Genomic DNA, 23,391 nt, shown 5'->3' on the forward strand with positions numbered 1-23,391 from the left:
TAAAAATTCCAACATATGGAGGCTGAACAACACGCTGCTGAATAACCAACAAATCACAGAAGAAATCAAAAAAGAAATCAAAATATGCATAGAAACAAATGAAAATGAAAACACAACAACCCAGAACCTGTGGGACACTGTAAAAGCAGTGCTAAGGGGAAAGTTCATAGCAATACAGGCATACCTCAAGAAACAAGAAAAAGTCAAATAAATAACCTAACTGTACACCTAAAGCAACTAGAAAAGGAAGAAATGGAGAACCCCAGGGTTAGTAGAAGGAAAGAAATCTTAAAAATTAAAGCAGAAATAAATGCAAAAGAAACAAAAGAGACCATAGCAAAAATCAACAGAGCCAAAAGCTTGTTCTTTGAAAGGATAAATAAAATTGACAGACCATTAGCCAGACTCATCAAGAAACATAGGGAGAAAAATCAAATCAATAAAATTAGAAATGAAAATGGAGAGATCACAACAGACAACACAGAAATACAAAGGATCATAAGAGACTATTATTAGCAGTTATATGCCAATAAAATGGACAACTTGGAAGAAATGGACAAATTCTTAGAAAAGTACAACTTTCCAAATGAACCAGGAAAAATAGAAAATCTTAACAGACCCATCACAAGCACAGAAATTGAAACTGTAATCAGAAATCTTCCAGCAAACAAAAGCCCAGGTCCAGATGGCTTCACAGCTGAATTCTACCAAGAATTTAGAGAAAAGATAACACCTATCCTACTCAAACTCTTTCAGAAAACTGCAGAGGAAGATAAACTTCCAAAGTCATTCTATGATGCCACCATCACTCTAATACCAAAACCTGACAAAGATGCCACAAAAGAGAAAACTACAGGCCAGTATCACCGATGAACATAGATGCAAAAATCCTTAACAAAATTCTAGCAATCAGAATCCAACAACACATTAAAAAGATCATACACCATGACCGAGTGGCCTTTATCCCAGGGATACAAGGATTCTTCAATATCCACAAATCAATCAATGTAATACACCACATTAACAAATTGAAAAATAAAAGCCATACGATTATCTCAATAGATGCAGAGAAAGCCTTTGGCAAAATTCAACATCCATTTATGATAAAAACTCCCCAGAAAGCAGGAATAGAAGGATCCTTTGTATTTCTGTATTGTCTGTTGTGATCTCTCCATTTTCATTTCTGATTTTATTGATTTGATTTTTCTCCCTATGTTTCTTGATGAGTCTGGCTAATGGTTTGCTAATTTTATTTATCCTTTCAAAGAACAAGCTTTTGGCTTTGTTGATTTTTGCTATGGTCTCTTTTGTTTCTTTTGCATTTATTTCTGCTCTAATTTTTAAGATTTTTCTTTCCTTCTACTAACCCTGGGGTTCTCCATTTCTTCCTTTTCTAGTTGCTTTAGGTGTACAGTTAGGTTATTTATTTGACTTTTTCTTGTTTCTTGAGGTATGCCTGTATTGCTATGAACTTTCCCCTTAGCACTGCTTTTACAGTGTCCCACAGGTTTTGGGTTGTTGTGTTTTCATTTTCATTTGTTTCTATGCATATTTTGATTTCTTTTTTGATTTCTTCTGTGATTTGTTGGTTATTCAGCAGCGTGTTGTTCAGCCTCCATATGTTGGAATTTTTAATAGTTTTTCTCCTGTAATTGAGATCTCATCTTAGTGCATTGTGGTCAGAAAAGATGCTTGGAATGATTTCAATTTTTTTGAATTTACGAAGGCTAGATTTACGGCCCAGGATGTGATCTATCCTGGAGAAAGTTCCATATGAGCTTGAGAAAAAGTTGAAATTCATTGTTTTGGGGTGAAATGTCCTATAGATATCAATTAGGTCTAACTGGTCTATTGTATCATTTAAAGTTTTCCCATACCATAAATGAGTTCTGTTTTTTTTTTTTTTTTTTTTTTTACTTTATATAGATGAACCCAGGCACTTGTTTTCATTTGTTTCTGGAAGGAGCAGAGAGGCCTTTGCTGGCTCTCACATTACCTAATGCAATCAGAGCTGGTACACATTCCATGCTGGTTTTTACCTCTGTGGACAATGGACTACTATTCATGGTTTTCTCTTATTCCTAGGTGATGGCCCTTTATGGTCCCAACCACAGTGCTTGGTGCTTCTCTCAGGTCTCCACTCCTCTGTGGAACCTGAAATTCACTTTTAACTCATCCAGTCTGTGTGACACTCATCCTTATCTCAGTCTCTTAGGGAACAAAACATACCTCTAGGCACAAGTTGCCTGCTACCTGGCTCTCCTCTCTGGGTTCTCTTCCTCTCTTTGCTCTGTGGTTCTTCACTGTTTTAGTAGCTCTGCAGTACTTTCAGGTGGATATTTGTTCAACTTTACTTGTTGTTCTCAGTAGGAACATCAGTCTGGATTACCCAACCTGCCAATTCTAGAAGTGGATTTCTCCATCTGTGATCTTGATGTATTCCTCTAATCACAGACAGGACTGGAAACCCAATCAACCTCAGATCTAGCTGGGATTCTGCCAGAGAGGGACACATTTCTGGGCCAGAATCAATTTCTTCAGGGCCCAGAGAATGAGATGAGTTTCACTGGGACATAAACCAAGGAAGCAGCAACAATGTTTGGACAGGGTTCATGCTGTCTCCTTGCTCCAACTAGGAAAACAGAAACTCAATACGTTGAAATCTGCTACAGTGATTTTCCTAAATCTCGTTCATAACTTGAGGTCATGAGCTTTTATCTTTATTCTGAAAAAAAGGAGTTGCCTCTTTTCTTTGGATCACACATTACAATTATGCTGTCAAAACCCCATTTGTTAATTTAACATTTATTTAAGTCGAGTGATTAAACCCTAATAAATCAAGACCCCTTTCCCTCAAAAAATATTCTTGGCTTTACCTAACTTTTTAATCAGCTAGCCAGCACAAATAGGATTTTTAGTTGAATTTAAAAGGGATATGCAGTAGTTAAAATGAAAGTTTCATGGAATGTTTTCTACTCACAGCTGCCCCGCCCCCCCATCACAACAGCAGAAATGAAAAATGTAATATTGAAGCACATGAGATAAAGTGAAATATTCTTTATTGGTTGCCATATCTTGTGTTATGATTGTGGTTTTAATAACTTTCTGGATGAATCGCTGAGGAGAGCACTGACATGTTTTCAGTCCAAATTTCCAAAAGTGTGTTTTATTTTCTTCCCTCTGGACCTTAATTTTCTTCCTGGAGTTTGCCAGCAAGGAAGTATTGTCAATAATTTTATTAGTTCTCATAGACAAAGGTGGAAAGAATATCTTACCGCCTGAACAATGTGTGAAAGCTTTGATATAACCCAGTAAATAATTTGTTTTATTTGTTAATTACAAAGTATTTTTAGAATGTGTTTTCCATGGCACCTACAGTAAAAAAAATTCCTTTGCTTTGAAGCTGTATCATGGACTGTTACAGTGATTTAACTGAAGAATTTTAGTCCTTACCTCTTTGCTTTTTCTTATAATGAAGATAACTTTAAAACCATTAGAATATCCACTCTGCCAGGGCATGGAGCTTTGTCAATGATCTTCATTGGTGTGTCCTACATGCCCAGAAGTGGTTGGCACAATCGTGTGTGCATGCTGTTTCTAAATTGTGTTCCACTCTGCAACCCCGTGGACTGTAGCCCATCAGACTCCTCTGTCCATGGGATTTCCCAGACAAGAACACTGGAGTAGGTGGCCATTTTCTTCTCCAGGAGATTTTCCCAACCCAGGGATTGAACCCGTGTGTCCTGCATTGTCAGGTACATTCTTTACCATTGAACCACTAGGGAAGCTGACCTGGTAGTAATCTTCAGTAAATACATTTTGAATAAATAAATGAATAAAACCATAGAACTGTAGAATATTAGAGGCTAAATGAATTTCAGAGGTCGTGGAGGCCAAACCTCTATTCCATATATAGGAAAACTGTACTGCCAAAGTTTATATCTTTAAGTAACACATTCAAAGTCAGAAAAGGCAAAAGGGTGGAGAAGCATCTAGAACTCATATCCAATCTCATGATTCCACCTCAGTTCTCTTGATCACCTGGTTTCATGTCTGGAAATCAGTATGGTCTTGAGGTTGAAACTGAGATATGCCACCCAGGTCCCTCTCTAAGGAAGGCTTTGCTATAATAGCAGGCCGGTTAACTTTTTAGGGTCTGTAAAGAACCACCTCAAATAGGATATAATATTCCTAGGGTTTCTTCTATATGATGAGACATAAAAAGGCCTGGTCCCTTCTGCTCAACATGGGGCAATCTGACAAGCCATACTTATTGGATTTACTAATATTCTGAACCCAGTTGAATTTCATCACTTGTTCCATTCTGCTTATTCTTCTTTCCTTTCACTGGTGCTGATCACTAATAAATAGCTTACATCCCAAACTCTATCTAAATACTCACTTCTAGAGATCTTAAGCTTTGATGATCCCTTAATCAAAGTTAACTCTGTCTCCTCTAAACAATATTATAAAATTGGTATTTCTTTACACTGTCTTTCAGGACTACTTTCTCTCTGAATCCCCAGGTCACCAACATCTTTATATTGCCACCAGGTGCCCCACCACAATATTAACTTGAAGCTCATATATTAAGTTCAAATCCTGGTTGAGCTAATTCCAAAAAGCCATGAGTGTTCTATTAGACCACACTATCCCAATAAAACTCTTTTCTCCAAAATCCTATTCCCTTAAACTTCACTAATATCATATAGACAGTTAAGTTAATAAAAACATAGCCTTTACTATATTGACTTTCCTAATAAATCATTTAATATAAGTCATTTAATTATAGATTCTGTAAATTTTGGTTCTATCTTTTTACCTTTCCTTTTCCCCTGCAGTGACAAGTACATGATTCAAAAAATATTATTGAGTAACTACTATTTTCTGTCTTTAATGTTATTTTCTTTAATTCAATCAGCAATATTATGTGGTAGATACTACTATTGATATTTCTAAATATCATAATATCCACTTTGTGACTGAGGGCACAAGCTGAGAATTGAAAAAATGAATCCAGACTAACACAACTGGTAAATGGTAAGTCAAGATTCTCCACTGGCTCTTCCTTCTCTAAGACTGATCTTTCTTTAAGTCTCTAAAAGAGAAAAAACAAATACTCAAGCTATTAACTGAAGGTTTCTCACAGGACCTGTGAATAAGGCAGAACAATGTCCTGGGCAGACAGGCTCTGCTTAGGAATCTTATGCACATAAATCTGAATTGTGGCATTGGGCAAGTTCTATGACTTTTCTGATTTTAGTTTCCTGAACCCATAAAATGGAGATTATGTCTCTGCTATACATGTGCCACATGGGTTAGACAAAATGGATTAACATTCCTCACACAGTAGCTGGCACCTTGAAATAAAAGACAGTTATAATCACTAGTACCCATAGTGTCGGTTATGCATTACCTGAATGCACTACTTAAATTAGATGCAGATTATAAAAGGTTTGTTCACCTGAGGGAACAAGAAGTCTAGGAACCTTACTTCATTTCCCTTTTTCTCAGCTTCACTTTTTTTCCAGCTGAAACATGGCGTATTTTAACAATGGATTCCACATACCAAGTATCATTTTAGTTAAATCAGCTCTACTTGAAAAGCTGAAATTGTGTTAAAATGGCACAAGCCCATGACTGCAGCTTTTGGCAGATCTACTTGACATTTTATAACCAAATAATTACTCAGCTTTCACAGAAAGGTCAGGTAATGTCCCGTTTTATTTTTATTTTTATTTTTTTTAGCAGCAGCAGCAGCAGCATAATGTCCCGTTTTAATGGGTACATTCGAAAGGAGTTGGTGCTAGCTTAACCTCAAAGAAGTGCTGTGTCTAAAACAGTATTTCTTTTTAATAAAGTGATAAACAGTATCCAAAATACACTAATAAAATGCCTTTATATTCCTTTTAAATATGTAATTTAAATATTTACATGCTTAATAATAACTTTGGTTTAGTGGCTGCTGTTTTCCTTAAATAATATAAATCTAAATGTTAAAAAAAAAAGTGCTACTGCTAATACTTTTGTTTAGTTTTCAGTCTATTAAGTGATAGCCACCTTGTTTCTTGAAACCCCTATTCTGGTCATTCATAAATTCACATAGATTCCATTAGATTAGCTGGAGTTGCCTACAGATCTTGATGACAGAATTATAACCACAATAGTAGATTAGCAGAATCTAATTGATATTGTAAAAATAGATTTCACAAAGGCATTAACAAAGAGATTTCACAGGGAGGAACAGGGTCACAGGTTTGAAGAGAGAGTGTCACATTTGGATAGCTGACTACCCAATATCTAATTCCCTTTTCTTTCCCAATGATGTGGTTAATTATTGGGAGTGGTGGTAGTTATGATACCGATATACCCAGCTAAAAACTATCTCCAAATCTTTTTGCAGATAAAATTCATTAAACAACTAAATTCTACTCAGTGAGATGTAAGTGAAATTTGTTGGATATGGCATTGAGGGAAAAAATCCTTAAAGGAGTGCTCTTTGGTTGGCATACTCTAATTGTCCATTGCTGTTTTCTTTTCTTCTCTCTAAAACAAGAACATGGATCACCCGCTTTATAACCACAAGAAGAAAAACACAAGCAAAGATAGCTGGGTTTAAAAAGAGAAAGAGTCTGGAGCCCTGGTTCCATCATGGAACTATGATAAGATCTCTGAGCAGCCTCTTCCAAATTTCTAGCTAAATGAGAAAATGACAATTTTTCACTATTTTTAAGTTTTTGCTTTTTGCAACTAGAATCTGAATATAATTCCTACATGGTAAGGGGGTATATTTTGAAAAGGAAAAAACCTGGACATTTCTATTTTTTTCTTAACATAAACTACAGAGAGTAAAACTAAATCAATCTTGGCTGTCAGGGAAATCTTAGGAAAGTTTGGCGAAAACTGGATTGTAGCTTGTGAGATTCTTAACAATAGAGACTGTGATTTATTTTGAGTTCTTTCTCTAGTGCCCAACACAAAGTCAGGCACACTGAAATTTAGGATGGTCAAGGACCCCTGATTGTCTAGGACTGTCCCAGTTTTAGCACTGAAAGTCCCTAATCCCAGAAAACCACTCCATCTCTGGCGAGTCAGCACAATTGGTAACCCTACTGCAGATACTCAATCCATTTCATGAAGTAGATAAATGAAGACAAATGAGAGTCTGTAGATTGTACTCATCCTATTCCAGGGCTTATAATGTCAAAGTAAAGTAAATTTGGTTATATCAATCTGTTGATGACTTTTTCATTTCTTCATTTGTTTTCTTGTGAAGGGAATGTGTGATATGCAAAGAATTTATTTTTTAATGAAAAAAGCACTCTAAAACAGGAACAAGTGAAAACACATGATGGAATATTCTAGAACAGTGATTATCCTTCTTATGTTTATTAGGACAAAGAAACATAAGAATATTAATATATACAACTCCGGGAAATGTATATTTCACTTACTATTGTTTAGCAAATCACCCCAAAACATGGCACTGTGTGTGTAGTATGTTAGTCATTCATATGTTGTGTCTAATTCTTTGCGACCCCATGGATTATAAACCCACCAGGCTCCTCTGTCCATGGAATTCTCCAGGCAAGAATACTGGAGCAGGTAGCCATTCCATTCTCCAGGGGATTTTCCTGATCCAGGGAAATTGGCAGGCAGATTCTTTTCTGTCTGAGCCACCAGTAAGCAATTGCTTTATTCTGTTTATGATTTTGTGTAACAGGAACACAGGAAGGAGGCAGCTTAGCAATTCTAACTTGGGGTCTTTTATGTTGTCAGAGTTAGGTATCAGCGGGCATTGTGGTCTGCTGAAGGCTTATGGGCATCCAAGATGGTATACTCATGTGGCAGGCAATTGATGCTGGCTGTCGGCTGGAAGCTGGAACACCTACACATGATCTCATCAGCGTTTAGTATTGATGAAGTGGGATTTCTTACATAGTGGTTGATTTCCTTCAAAGCAAATGTCCTATCTGGAGAGAATCAAATGAAGGTTGCAGTGTTTTCTGACCCAGCCCCAGAAGTGACACACAACCCTTACCACCACAGTCTTTTTTACACAAAGGAGTCCCTGAAGGCAGCAGATATTAACCAAGATGGGGGCATACACCTTGACTCTGAATGGGAAACTATCAAACAAGCTTCAGACATGTTTCAAAGTGACCACAATACCTAGTAAGCGGAATTTCAACCCAGTCAGTACTAGCACTTTGAACCACTTTGAACCAAGTGTGTTTTGTTTCACCCTGTTTTAGATATATTTGTTCATTTACTTTAGCCGTTGTTAAGAGAAAAGTAAAACAGTCAGACTTTTAGGTGACATACAAAAATGCTAAGAAGTCCTTGCAAAAATTAATGTCAATGATCACAGTCATCCCGGGGAGCTTGCAAAGAAAATATGATGTTTCTGGATTTAATGCCTTGTTTGTGCCTCTGCCCACACTCAGACTTTTGTCTTTCTTTCCCCCATGGCTATTCTCTTCAGTTTTGTACTTCCCTTAGCCACAAATGGCCTGTGGCTCACTCTACAGAGCCTATTCTCTTTCCTTGAGTTTACATTGAATACTCAGTCTTCAATTATGCAAATTGAAGATGTCAAACCTCCTGGGCATACCTGAATTTTAATAAGGACTAAAGGAAAGACTCTAAAGGTGAATTGTCAGACACTGATGGGGTAATCATGGAGACATTTGGAGTTAATTATGTGACCTGGGGCAACTTCTTATTTCTTTCATCTGTGAAATGAAAAAAACTAGACTTGGCTATCTTGACTCATATACTATGATTCCACCCTGGAAATTTTTGTGTGAATAGAGATAACACAGTCTCCAAGGACATCCAAAAAGGTTATAAAAATCATCAAAATCTATCACAGCATCATGCCAATCTATGATCAGCTGCAAGCATCCACATGGGCACTTTTCTCAGAACCCATTTTTGAGCCAAGTTCTTAGTGACAGTTCAGTTCAGGATCCTCTTCTCAGTCTAATGAACAGCTACTTTGTGCTCTTAATAACTACTGCCATTTAGAACAAGAGAAGAGAAAAATTGCTCCATCAAATTGGATATCCATTTTTCTAATGTTCTTTCTATTTTAGATGAAAGGCACCTTATCTTCTATTATTATAATTTGGAAGGAGAGAGAGCCGAAGTCTGATTCAATGTGATTTTTCACTTAATGGGAGAAAAAGTGCATAAGTAAATTTCCTTTCATTTTTATAAAATAGAGTTTGGAGTCACATGGCCATTTCAAAAGGACATCCAAGCCACAGAACTTAGCTTTCTCCATGGTGTATTTATGTATGCAAACCACTAACATGTTAATGTTGGAATAACCATACTTACCCTTTATTTTTAGGCTTTTCAGGTGGTTCAGTGGGTAAAGAATCAGCCTGTGATGCAGGCAGAGACGAGTTTGATGCCCTGGTCAGGAAGATCTCCTGAAGAAGGAAACAGCAATGCTCTCCAGTATTCTTGCCTGGAGAATCCCATGGACAGAGGAGCCTGGCAGGCTATAGTCCATAGGGCTGCATAGAGTCAGACACCAGTGAAGTGACTGGACGCATACACATTTATTTAGCGACTGCAAGAACCAGATAACTGAGCTACATACTTTTCATTCAAACCTTTGAAAGATGAATAGGAAGTAATGAGGCCAGGATTTGCAGTTAGATCTGTCTGACTCTACAGCTCAGTGTTGCACAGAGAAATATCTCCTTCAAGTTGCCACTGGAGATAACATTACACATGAGGATAGTGTTCTCAGCTGCTTTGTGTATTACTTATGTTTCAGAGGCACTAGTCACATGGCCATTAAGTAAAGCATTGATTACTGTCCCATGACTGGGTAATAAAATGCCTTTTTTTTGGTCTGTCTTTTGATCACTATCTTTAAATCCATATCCAAGGAACCTTGGTTCCCTGAATTCTAATGAGAGAATCCACATCCCCTGAGAATAGGAGATATGGAGCCTAATAATGGTTAATATATTCATGACAGTCTTACTTTCTTTTGTAAACAAGCTAAGATCCCTCAGGCATTTTTCAGAGAAGAAACAGTATTTTAGTGGGCAAGCTGCAAGAGAAGGAAAGATTGAAACTGGAAGAAAATGGGAAGTAGCAAGAGAAGCAGACATTCACCCCCAAAGTCTTGTGGGTAAACCAGTGAGCACTCTAGGATTTGCATGACAACTCGAGAAACGTAGTCTGCTGCTACTGATGCTAAGTCGCTTCGGTCGTGTCCGACTCTGGGTGACCCCAGAGACGGCAGCCCACCAGGCTCCCCCGTCCCTGGGATTCTCCAGGCAAGAACACTGGAGTGGGTTGCCATTTCCTTCTCCAATGCATGAAAGTGAAAAGGGAAAGTGAAGTCGCTCAGTCATGTCCGACTCTTGGCGACCCCATGGACTGCAGCCCACCAGGCTCCTCCATCCATGGGATTTTCCAGACAAGAGTACTGGAGTGGGGTGCCATCGCCTTCTCCAAAATGCAGTCTATACACTTGCTTAGAACAACTGCTGACAATGAAAGAAAAGCACCATCACAGCAAAACCTATAAGATGTGGTTGAAGTAGCAATCTAGAAAAAGCCAAGTCTCAGTAACTTTAGTACCAAAAGTGAAAACATATATTAATTATTAAACTTTTAATCTAAGATAGGACTGACATCTACAAGTTAGCATTGTAACTTCAAAGAGTCTGAACTTTAACCAATATGTGTTGTGCTAAGTCACTTCAGTCACTTTGTGACCCCATGGACTGTAACCCACCAGATATCTCTCTCCATGGGGATTCTCCAGGCCAGAATACTGGAGAGGGTTGCCATGCCCTCCTCCAGGGGAGCTTCCCAACCCAGGGATTGAATGCAGGTCTCCCGCATTGCAGGAAGATTCTTTAGCATCTGAGCCACAAGGGAAGCCCTGCATTGACAGGCGAGTTCTTTACCACTAGTGCCACCTATTCTGAGCCTTAACCAATAGCAACATCTTTTATTTAGCCAACAGTAAGTCAGACATGGGCTTCCCTGGTGGTTCAGATGGTAAAGCATCTGCCTGCAATGCGGAAGACCTGGGTTCGATCCCTGGTTTGGGAAGATCCCCTGGAGAAGGAAATGGCAACCCACTCCAGTACTCTTGCCTGGAAAATTCCATGGATGGAGGAGCCTGGTAGGCTACAGTCCATGGGGTTGCAAAGTATCAGACACGACTGAGCAACTTCACAACCAACAAGTCAGACATAGGTATAATTCCCTGGAGAATTAAATAATCCTTAAGGAAATCAGTTAGTCGATGTTTTGGTATGCTATTAAAAAGATATCTGGTCATCCTTTGCCTCGTGTCAGATTTTGGATCATAACATTGGGAAACAAAACAATCAGAAAGTATAGGGAAATTATGAGCTAATGGTTTTTCATTTCATTCTCAGGGCAAAGAGAAGATTTGGCTGTATCTCTTCATGTTTCTGAGGCTGAGGACACCTGCCTCTGGCCTTTCAGCAGCCAGAGCAGCTCAGAAAACTGCATTTGCCGAGGTTGCTACTTCTAAATTCAAGACTGAGGAGAAGCACGGACTCCTCAAATCTCAGACCCCTGAAGTTTTCTAGATTCCACTGCCTCCCTTGCTTGAGGCTAACTACAGGCTGTGAAATGGGGTAGAGAGCAGAGTCTTTCACCGGTGTCTAACACTTTCCATCCTTCTCACTAGTGCCTTAGGGAGTATTTTGCATTTTTGGACTGACAGATAAGGAGTCAAGGTAAAAACTGGCTCAACAAGTAATTGTTCAATATTTTTCTACCATATACACTAACTTTGTTGTTGTTCAGTCACTAAGTCATGTCTGATTCTTCATGACCCATGGACAGCAGCATGCCAGGATCCTCTGTCCTCCACTATCTCCCAGAGCTTGCTCAAGTTCACGTCCGTTGAGTTGGAGATGCTATCTAACCATCTCATCCTCTGCCACCCACCTCCTCCTTTTGCCTTCAACAAAATCAGGGTCTTTTCCAGTGAGCTGGCTCGTTGCATCAGGTGGCCAAAATACTGGAGCTTCAGCTTCAGCATCAGTCCTTCCAGTGAATATTCAGGGTGATTTCCTTTAGGATTGCCTGGTTTGATCTCCTAGCTGTCTAAGGGAGTCTCAAGAGTCTTCTCAAGCACCACAGTTCAAAAGTATCAATTCTTTGGCACTCAGCCTTCTTTATGGTCCAGCTCTCACATCCATATATGACTACTGGAAAAACCATAGCTTTGAGGATCTTTGTTAGCAAAGTGATGTCTCTGCTTTTTATTACTCTACCTAGGCTGAGGCTTTTGACCTGGGTTATCTCAAGCATGACACTTTTATTCTTGTATCTGGAAAATCCTTGTAGGTAAAGTTATAGGGTTAAAATAGCATCTTGTCATACCAGCCAAATGCCATATGCTAGGCAGCATAGTTATATCAACTATGTATGTTTTATATATAATGCAATACTGCCATGTGCAAAGTCACTTCACTCTAGTCCAACTCCTTGTGACCCCATGGACAGTAGCCTGCAAGACTCCTCTTCATGAATACTGGAGAGGGTTTCCATCCCCTCCTCCAGGGGATGTTCCTGACCCAGGGATGGAACTTGCATCTCTTATGTCTCTTGCATTGGCAGGCAGGTTCTTTACCACTAGCACCACCTGGGAAGCCCAATATAATACTATATACCATTAGAATTCATGTTGCAAAAGAATAATATTGAATGATATGTGAGGTGAATTTCAATTCTGAAAAAAACTCCTACATATTATATGCAGTAAAAATATAGATAAACATCCATTAACAAAACCACAATGATTATCTCTAGGTGGAGAGATTATGCATGGTTTTAATTTTATTCCTATTTTCATTTTTAGTATTTCCAAAATGTTCTCATGAATATGCATTACTGCTATAATAAAAAAAAAATTAAACAGGAAACAGCACTAACTGAGATACGGCATTTCCTCACCCTAAGTGGCTCATGACTAAGAGATATTATTCTCTTGGGATCCTGTGGGAGGTGGGCTCCATCCTAAGACTTATTTAGGAGCCCTCTGGCCCCCTCCAGGCTCAAAGCTAAGTAAATCTAGGGTATTTCTGACTAGAGCATTCTCTGAGCAGCAGCTGGGGGTAGGGGTTAGCTCTGAACATGAAGGGAGCCCCAAGTGCAGTCTTGTGAGTGTTAAGTAAATAATAGAACAACTATTGATTGTATTACATTAGGTTTTATCATACCATCTGTCAGGATTTTCCAAACATAATAAAAACAAAGGTTTGGAAGACAAAGACTAGAAGTTTTCAAAAAAGAAACACTAAAGATAAACATGAGAAATAATTTGATTCCAAATTGCATGGCCTCAGAAGGCTCTAGAATATATGACAGAAATGGTAGCAAAAATGCAGACTCTATGAGCCTGGCATAGATTAAGTAATAACACCTGTGTTGCCTATAAAACAAGCATGATTGGGCACCAAGCAGAAAGAATCCCTCCAATATTATGCCTTTCCTTTCCAAGTCCTTTCTCACTCTGTCCTTCCTCCCTTTCCCTTGTTCTGATGGCTCAGAAGTTAAAGCGTTTGCCTGCAATGCTGGAGACCTGGGTTCGATCCCTGGGTCGGGAAGATTCCCCTGGAGAAGGAAATGGCAACCCACTCCAGTAATCTTGCCTGGAGAATCCCATGGACAGAGGAACCTGGTGGGCTACAGTCCACGGAGTTGCAAAGAGTCGGATATGACTGAGTGACTTCACTTCACTTTGGACTTTATCTAAGGTGATATTCAAGTGATTTCTGACTTCATCTAGAAAAAGTCCTAAAGTTCACTCTAATGATCTTTTCTAAGAGCCTTAGAAATGTCATCCTGTGATAGGCAGGTGATGCCATATTCTCAGTCTTTCTCATTAGTACCATGGCATGTTCTATGAATTTATGGCGTTCCTCTATGACATCAGTTAGGGTATATATTAACTCTATATTCCTAAATTTCCCTGAGAATCCATTTTGCAATTATCTTTCAGAAAAGTTTTCAAAACATCTGAGAAATGGAATATTTCCTGCCATATTAGTAAACAAAGGATGTCATAGTCATCAGCAGTTACAGCTACCAAGGATGGTGAGCTGGTGAGCCCTGAGGGGACTCAAGAAGGAAAGAATGCATGTCATCAAGCAGCCATCAGATTGCAGCCACTCCTTCCTTTGGTGAGCCCTAAGGAAACTCAGGGTGTAAAAATATAGGATACTGGCCCCAGATAACTGAAGTACATGTCAAAGGAATAATTTCAGTGACCCTAGACACTTGCATCTTCCCATGTATAGAAAAATGCTAAATTTCTTAACTTTAGATATCTAGTTTTCTTTAATTTACAATAACCTTTTGATACTCAAATTATCTGCCCTTTGTTGCAAAACTCCTATATAACCTAGCTCCCCACACTAGCCTCCCCAGAACAGTTCTCTTAGTGTTACTTGAGATGCTGCCACCTGTGCTGAAGTCCTAAAAATTCCCACTAAATAAAGCATAACTCTCAACTTTTAGATTGTGATCATTTTTAAGTCAACACCTCTTTGCACATAATTATCCTGCAAGGGTGAAGCAACTTTTGGCATAATGAGATTTGGTAGCTGTGCATATCACAAAACAAATTAGACTTGGGGGTCACTGAATCAGGATTGTACTTCATTACCAGCTTGGACATCCCTTCTAACCTCTGTGAATCCCTGTTGTCTCATTTTTAAGTGGAAAAAATAATTTATGCCCTCTTAGAATTGTTGTGTAATTAAATGAGAAATTTTATGAAACATTTCACAAATATCAAACCTTCCTTTCTATTTATCCACTCTGCAAAGAAATATTTCTCCATATTTTTTCTGAAACTCTATTTTTTCCAACTTAATGAAAGTACATTATTAAGTTCTGTTCCTTTGAGATCTGATGAAATTACTCTATGTAGTTAATCTTCATAATTGCATGAATTTTGACAAGATCCACTATCAATCTTTATCTTTGCAGGTGATCATTCTATTTTAATAGTTTAATTTCATGTAAGGATCCTTCTATTCCCTGTGATAAAGCCAGAGCCACAATGGGGAAGATTCTTTTTTTACTACGATGGCCTTTTCCTATCTATAGATCTACATCAAAATTTAAGCATTTCCAAAATTTTACTCTAGCATGTAAAAAAGTTAAAATGAAGACCTAGAGATCATATTAAAATTTTGTTATTAATTTATCATCCTCTTCTTTATCACCTTTAGTAATCTGTTGGCCATCTAACCATATTTCCTGAACTCTGCTAAGGATAAGACCTTATGAAAACAACAGAGATATTATGCCTATCCTTGAAGCTTGTGATCACAAGAGGAAAGTGTGTCATACATAAGAAATACAGTAGGAACATTTATAAATTGTTGAAAAATGCTATTAACCATAGGAGATTACCTAGGAATTTTAATCTTCTAGTTACAAAATTAAGGTAATGAAGTATACAAAATCTCAACGACTTATAAACTTTAGAATTTTTGTATAGGATAAGATTTCCTCTGCATCACAACTGTCTTTATATTCTCCTTCCAATACAATAATCCCCCTTTGCCCATTATGTAATGACTCATATCCCATAGAAAGCAATAGTAGCCATTGCCAGAAGGGAAGAAGGAAGCATTATTATTGGCTTTGTTGATATAATTGGGGACCTCAAGTGCTCCTGAGAGGTGAAGAAATGTTTTCTAACCAATCAAGGTTGCCACCAACAGCGTGATGCTAATGAGCCTACTCAATAGCCACATTTTCTTCCCCAAAGTCCAGCATCAATATACAGGACAAACATTTTAGATACAGAGCCCTGACCAAGCAAAGGTCAGACCTTACATCTCTGGGTCTATTCTTATCATGCATAATACTATAACATTTTATAATTTCAAAGGAAATGAAGAATTTCACCAAAAGTATAGGGTGTTGGAAAGTGTCTTAATGACTTTGTAAAATAACTTTCATAGGAAAAATAAAAGAAGGGGAGAAGAATGTAGGCCAACCTGAGAAGCAGGGGTGGGAGAGGGATTGGAGGAGGATTGATATTTTCTCCGAATCCTTTTACTTTCCAAAATTGAATGCCCTCATTCCTTTTTTACCCTCCAATCCAAAGTATAGTATAATTAACATGGCCTTGGGTAAAATGGACTATGGGCACAATGGGTATTTAGAGAGATGAGACCTTCACTGGGTTAGTGAACTGGGGAAAGTTTCATGGAAGAGGTAGAATTTCAGCCAACAAAAAAGAGTAAAAGATTAGAAAAGGCACAAAGAAGTAAGCAAGACCTTCGTTAGCAAAGAGAACATCAAGTTGATTCACATGAAAGTGACTTAATGTTCATAAGTTCTCTCCCATTTTTATCTTTCCATACCATTAGTTTCCCTTCATTCTCCAATCAGAAAGAACACAGAGATGATGAACTCATTAAATTGAGTTCTTAATTCCTAATTTCAACCTCTTTACTTAGCTGAGAATATAAATTTATCTTAAGTGGCTAATTTACGTTTCTTCCCTAAACTACACAGATTGTGAAGTCCCTACTTCATGTGAAAAAAAAAAAAAAAAAGCTTAAAATAGATAGTCTACATGGTTGCTTTTTAAATTAATCACCATATTCAAAGACTTGACACCAGAATCTCATGCTAACAGCATAATTTAGAATAATTTTTTTTAATCTACTGTAATCAGCCATTGCTGGTTTCTCTGTTTTGTAGAATTTATGGCTTGTATGTTTCAGTGTTGCTATGGTTATCCCAGCTTCTTCCCTTTGGTCTGTTAACAATGAATATTTTAGAGATCTTGTATTTGATACTGTTACTGATGTTTTTATCTACTTCATGATATGAAGCTAGAATCAATATTACTCTTCTACTTCAGTTATTTATGAAAATATAAATTCAGTGATTCAATGCCTGAAAGAAGTTTTACTGTGGAGAAGTCAGAATTTTAATGCAGAGGGAGATGAGACCCTCAGAAACAAGTCCCTCTCTGAAGGCAGGATATGCTGACCTTAGGTTTTCTTCTGTTATCATTGGTGTTGACCTGCCCTTTAACTCTTCCCAGTCTAACTCCCACTCTTCATTTTTATCTGTCTCAGGCTAGGTGACCCTCATTTTCTGCAGGGTTTCACCTTCAATGGAAAAAAAATGAGATATTCACTTTCATGTCTGAAAGTGGGGGAAGCTCAAGAGGAAAGAGCTCAGTGTACCAAAAAAAAAAAAAAAAAAAAAAAAAAGTCACATTACGAATTATCAGGCATTAGAGAAGGAGAAGGAAAAAAGTATACGAAATTCTTCCTCCTACTTGTCAAATTATAGGAAATTTCTACATCTAATCTTAGTGAGACAATGCCCTGAATTACTAAATAATCGATCTTTAGTCCAAAGTGGGGGGGGGGGGGTGCAAAGAATAAATATTGGAAGCTGAGATAGACATTGGACATGGATCTCTGATTTCTGTTATGATCTTGTGGTTTTTAGTTTTCGAGGCAGTATTGTACATGACTTCTTCCTGGGTGCTCTGGAGCTTGAATATATTTAACCTTTGTAGCTTCAAAAGAAAGTTCTCCCAAAGGCATAGATAGCTGAGTTAAGGAAGTTATAATTCTTACTAACCTGCATTTGAGTTTTGCTTATAAAAACGGAACTACAGATGGACATTCTTTCTCCAGTTTCAAAGGTGGATGATGGTCTTATTTGCCAAGATTAGAAATACAGAAGAAAAAGCAAGACAGTTTTGAATATGTTGAGTTTCCTGAGTTGAGGGCAAAGGGAATAAGAATATGGTTACTTAAAAATATATTGTCAATTAGATATAAAAAGGACCAGAAGTCATCACTTATACTGTGTACTGTGTACTGTTCAGTGTTGTGATGCACCTTCATCCTCCCAGTGGATTTAAGGAGAAGATTCTACAAACTATCATCACTTCAGTTCAGTTGCTCAGTCGTGTCCAACTCTTTGCAGGGACTCAGGGACTGCAGCACACCAGGCTTCCCTGTCTATCATCAAATCTCAGAGCTTGCTCAAACTCATGTCCATTGAGTCAGTGATGCCTTCCAACCATCTCATCCTCTGCCATCCCCTTCTCCTCCTGACTTCAATCTTTCCCAGAATCAGGGTCTTTTCAAATGAGTCAGTTCTTCCCTTCAGGTGGCCAAATATTGGAGTTTCAGCTTCAGCATCAGACCTTCCAATGAATATTTAGGACTGATTTCCTTTAGGATGGACTGGTTGGATCTCCTTGCAGTCCAAGGAATTCTCAAGAGTCTTCTCCAACACCACAGTTCAAAAGCATCAATTTCTTGGTGCTCAGCATTCTTTATAGTCCATCTCTCACATCCACATGTGACTAATGGAAAAACTATAGCTTTGACTAGACAGACATTTGTTGACAAAGTAATGTATCTGCTTTTTAATATGCTGTCTATGTTGGTCATAGGTTTTCTTCCAAGGAGCAAGAGTCTTTTATTTTCATGGCTGCAATCACCACTTGCAGTGACTTTGGAATGCAAGAAAATAAAGTCTGTCACTGTTTCCATTGTTTCCCCATCTATTGGCCATGAAATGATGGGACCAGATGCCTTGATCTTAGTTTTCTGAATGTTGAATTTTAAGCCAACTTTTTCACTCTCTTCTTTTACTTTCTTCATGAAGCTCTTTAGCTCTTCTTCACTTCTTGCCATAAGTATGGTGTCATCTGCATATCTGAGATTATTGATATTTCTCCTGGCAATCTTGATTCCAGCTTGTGCTTCACTCAGCCTGGCCTTTCACATGATGTATTCTACATATCATCAGTTAAGTGTCTGTAACTGATCTTAATCACCTGTGTTCACAAAGCCAAGAAAAGGGCAATAAATGCTATATATGGTGTTTTTGTGGTTCCCAGATCTATCAGGAGTAGGTGTCCCCAGGGGCTGTGTCAAGCACACAGGGATACAGCAGGATTTTTTACATTTTCAAGGGACACACAGTGACATCTGTTCAATCCTATTGGACAACTATTATCAAGTTGTCTGGATCTAGCTACTTTATAAATAGAAGTGCTATGAACTACTTTTGACACAGGAACACCATAAAAGAATTACTGAGACATGAAGGTCATGGTGGACTGAGAAAGTTTGGGAACTTCAGCACTATGTAATATATTCTTGACAGATTTCTCATTAACTAACCTTAAACTCCACTCTCTTGAGTAACGAATGGATAAACACATCCCAGAATTTGTCTCATTACCCTTTCTAATCGTCAACCCATGCTCTCCCACCATAATTTTTCTTAATTGAGTTTGAGCATCCAATAGTGAGTTTACAGTAAGATTGAAATTTGGGAATTTCCCTTTTAAACTTTGGAGGTTTGATTTGCAAGTGATTTTCACCTGGCCTGGATTTTATACTAGTTGTTAATCATTCTTATTAATCAGATGACCTTCACATTTGCCCAGACATGAAATGCATAAAAATGACTTTATTTTACAACAATCCACAGATAAGAGATAAGAGATGATTTCTTTTTCTTACCATATCAAGTTTAAAATTTTTTTCAGAAATGAAATCTACCAGGCTTCTCAGGTGGTGTTAATGGTAAAGAACCCACCTGCAAATGTAGGAGATTTAGATTCCTGGGTTGGGAAGATCCCCAGGAGGATAGCGTGGCAACCCATTCCAGTGGTCGTGCCTGGAGAATCCATGGACAGAGGAGTCTGGCAGGCTGCAGTTCATAGGGTCTCAAAGAGTTGGACACACTGAACTGACTTATCACAGCACACAATATGAAATCTACCCGTAGAGTTAAGAAACTGACTTTGATGTTTTAATCCTCTCAGCTCCTTCTCACCATCAAGACTAATAATTGCCAACTATTAAAGCAATAATTAAGGTCTGGAGAACATAATCACTTTCTGGCTAAGTAAAAATATCTGCCTTAATCATGGACTATGACATTAACCCGAAACTAAGAGAAATAAGCACAATTCCTTCCAGATTTTTCCCCTGGATGCACTTCCATTTACTATCACATTTTTCTTAGTAGTACATACAGTGAGGGATTTTCCATTAGGTTGATATCACTATTCCTCCCTCCAAAAAAGTTTCTCAAATTTTAGTGTGCATAAAAATCACCTAAGGAACTTTTGCTTAAAAATGTAGATTCTGAAGATCCACCCTCAAAGATTATGTTTCAAGAATTAAGGATTGGGAGCTTGTATACACCCGTGGTGGATTCATATCAACGTATGGCAAAACCAATACAGTATTGTAAAGTAAAATAAAGTAAAAATTAAAAAATATATATAGATGGGGATCCAAGTATTTGTGTTTGAAACCAAACCCTCAGGTGATCCTAAGGTGGGTCTTTACTGGATCACACTTTGAGTACCTTTGATTCAGAAATTTCCCCTAGAAAATCAGACATCCATTGTGTAGATGCTTCAAACTAGTCCTCAGAACATCTGACAAGATCTTAATATCAAGGGTTATAGAGATGGTTTCACAGTGATACTTTCTCAAGGGGACTCTGATCAGATTTCTAGTCACAGGCATGAAGACTTCTTGCCACTTGTCCTATACTTAACGATTTTTACAGATTCCTTTATAAGAAGGTAAAACAGTGAGATGAAATAGCAAATTGTTACAGTTAGGTATTGTTCTCAATTTATTCACACCAAGAACTGTGAATTCTTATTTCAGTGAATGAAAGGTCAGTACTTAGAGTTCCTGTGAGTAATCTTGCCAGCTTGCTTTTAAAATGTGGGTACTGGCTTGCTCCCTAAGTTGGCAGAAGAATAGGACAGGGAGACCACTTTCTCCCCCACAAATTCATCAAAAGAACATTTAAACGCTGAGTAAATTCCACAAAACAACTTCTGAATGCTGGCAGAGGACATCAGGCACCCAGAAAAGCAGCCCATTGTCTTCAAAAGGAGGTAGGAAAAAATATAAAAGACAGAAAAAGAGACAAAAGAGGTAGGGCCAGAGCTCCGTCCTGGGAAGGGGGTCTTAAAAAGAGAGAAGTTTCCAAACACCAGGAGACAGTCTCACTGCCGAGTCTGTGGCAAGCCTTGGAAGCACAGAGGGCAACATAACAGGGAGGAAAAATAAATAAATAATTAAAACCCACAGATTACGAGCCCAGTGGTAACTCCCCCAGTGGAGAAGCAGCTCAGACGCCTGCACCTGCCACTAGCAAGCGGGGGCTGGGCAGGGAGGTGCGGGCTGCATTGCTTAGAGTAAGGAGCTGGCCTGAATGCCCCAAGGGCAATCTGAGTGAACTAACTTCGGCTAGCAAACCAGACTGTGGGATATCTACCACTCGAAAAGCCCTAAAACATGGCCAGGCCTGTGCACAGAACAAAGGACTGAACAGAACTAGCCGGCTGCAGACCATCCTTCTCCGGTGACAGGCAGCCAGAGCCAGAAGGGGGCAATCACAGCCACAAAGAGACATTATCTACCAAACTGCAAGCAGGCTTCTTTGCTAACTAAGACTTCTTGGGGTTCTGGACAGTCAACATCTGCCTGAAAAGGTGCGTTGGTTGTACACCCAGAAAACCGAGCAGCAAGGACAGGGGAGGTGATAAGTCGCAGCGACCATGCTCGCCAAACACCTCATCACCTGAGCTGCTCGGACCTGGGAAGGGCACAAAACGCAGGCCCAACCGAGTCCGCACCTCTGAGGACTACCCGAGTTCCTGAACCTGAGCAGCTTGGACCTGGGAGGTGCATGCAGCCCAGGACCAGCCTCGGTCGGTTCCCAGTGGAGCAACCTAGAGCCTGAGCAGTGTGTGCAGGAAGGGCACAGGCGCTGTGAGTGGGGGCAGGCCCAGTGTGGCTGAGGCACTGTGAGCACATGCAAGTGTTATTTGTTTGCAGCGTCCCTCCCTCCCCACAGCACGGCTAAACAAGTGAGCCTAAAAAAAATGTCCACCACCGCCCCCTTTGTGTCAGGGAGGAAATCAGACACTGAAGAGACCAGCAAACAGAAGAAGCTAAAGCAGAGGGAACCACCTTGGAAGTGACAAGTGCAATAGATTAAAACCAGTCGTTAGTACTGACTACATAGGAAGGGGCCTATAGATCTTGAGAAATATAAGCCGGACCAAGGAACTATCCAAAAATGAACTGACCCCACAATACCCACAACAACACCAGAGAAAGTCCCAGATATATTTTTACTATTTTTACGATCATTTTTTAAAATTTTTTAAAATTTTAAGTCCTCTATTATGCCTTTAATTTTCACTTTCATAGCTTACTATTACTTTAAAAAAAAAAAGACCCTATTTTTTAAAAACAAACTTCATACATATATTTTATAATTTTTGTGACTTTGTTTTCTTTTCTCATTCTTTTTTTTTTCTTCTTTTCTTTAATATTGTATTTTTGAAATTCCAAACTCTACTCTAGAGGTTTAATCTTTGCATTTTGGTATTTGTTATCAATTTTGTACCTTTAAGAATCCAATCTTCAGTACCCATTTTTATTGGGAGTGAGATTACTGGCTTGACTGCTCTCTCCCTCTTTGGACTCTCCTTTTTCTCCACCAGGTCACCTCTCTTCTCCACCCCCTCTCTTCTCTACCAAACTCTGTGAATTTCTGTGTGTTCCAGATGGTGGAGAAAACTTAGGGAACTGATTACTGGCTGGATCTGTCTCTCTCCTTTTGATTTCCCCCTTTTATTCTCCTTGCCACCTCTGTCTAATTCCTTCCTCTTCTCTTCTCAGTATAACTCTGTGAACATCTCTGAGCGGTCCAGTTGTGGAGTGCACATAAGGAAGTGATTACTGACTAGCTTGCTCTCTCCTCTATTGATTCCACCTCATCTCATTCGAGTCACCTTTAACTCCCTCCTCCCTCTTCTCTTCTCCATGTAACTCTGTGAACTTCTCTGGGTGTCCCTCACTATGGAGAAACTTTTAATGTTTAACCTAGATGATTTATCAATGGTGCTGTATAGAAGGAGAAGTCTTGAGACTACTGTAAAAATAAGACTGAAAACCAGAAGCAGGAGGCTTAAGTCCAAACCCTGAGAACACCAGAGAACTCCTGACTCCAGGGAACATTAATCAATAGGAGCTCATCAAACGCCTCCATACCTACACTGAAACCAAGCACCACCCAAGGGCCAACAAGTTCCAGAGCAAGACATACCACGCAAATTCTCCAGCAACACAGGAACACAGCCCTGAGCTCCAAAATACAGGCTTCCCAAAGTTACTCCAAAACCACTGACATCTCATAACTGATTACTGGACACTTCATTGCACTCCAGAGAGAAGAAATCCAGCTCCACCCACCAGAACACTGACACAAGCATCCCTAACCAAGAAACCTTGACAAGCCATGTGTCCAACCCCA

This window comes from Budorcas taxicolor, chromosome 2, assembly GCF_023091745.1.
Source record: "Budorcas taxicolor isolate Tak-1 chromosome 2, Takin1.1, whole genome shotgun sequence".
In the NCBI taxonomy this organism is placed as follows: Eukaryota; Metazoa; Chordata; class Mammalia; order Artiodactyla; family Bovidae; genus Budorcas; species Budorcas taxicolor.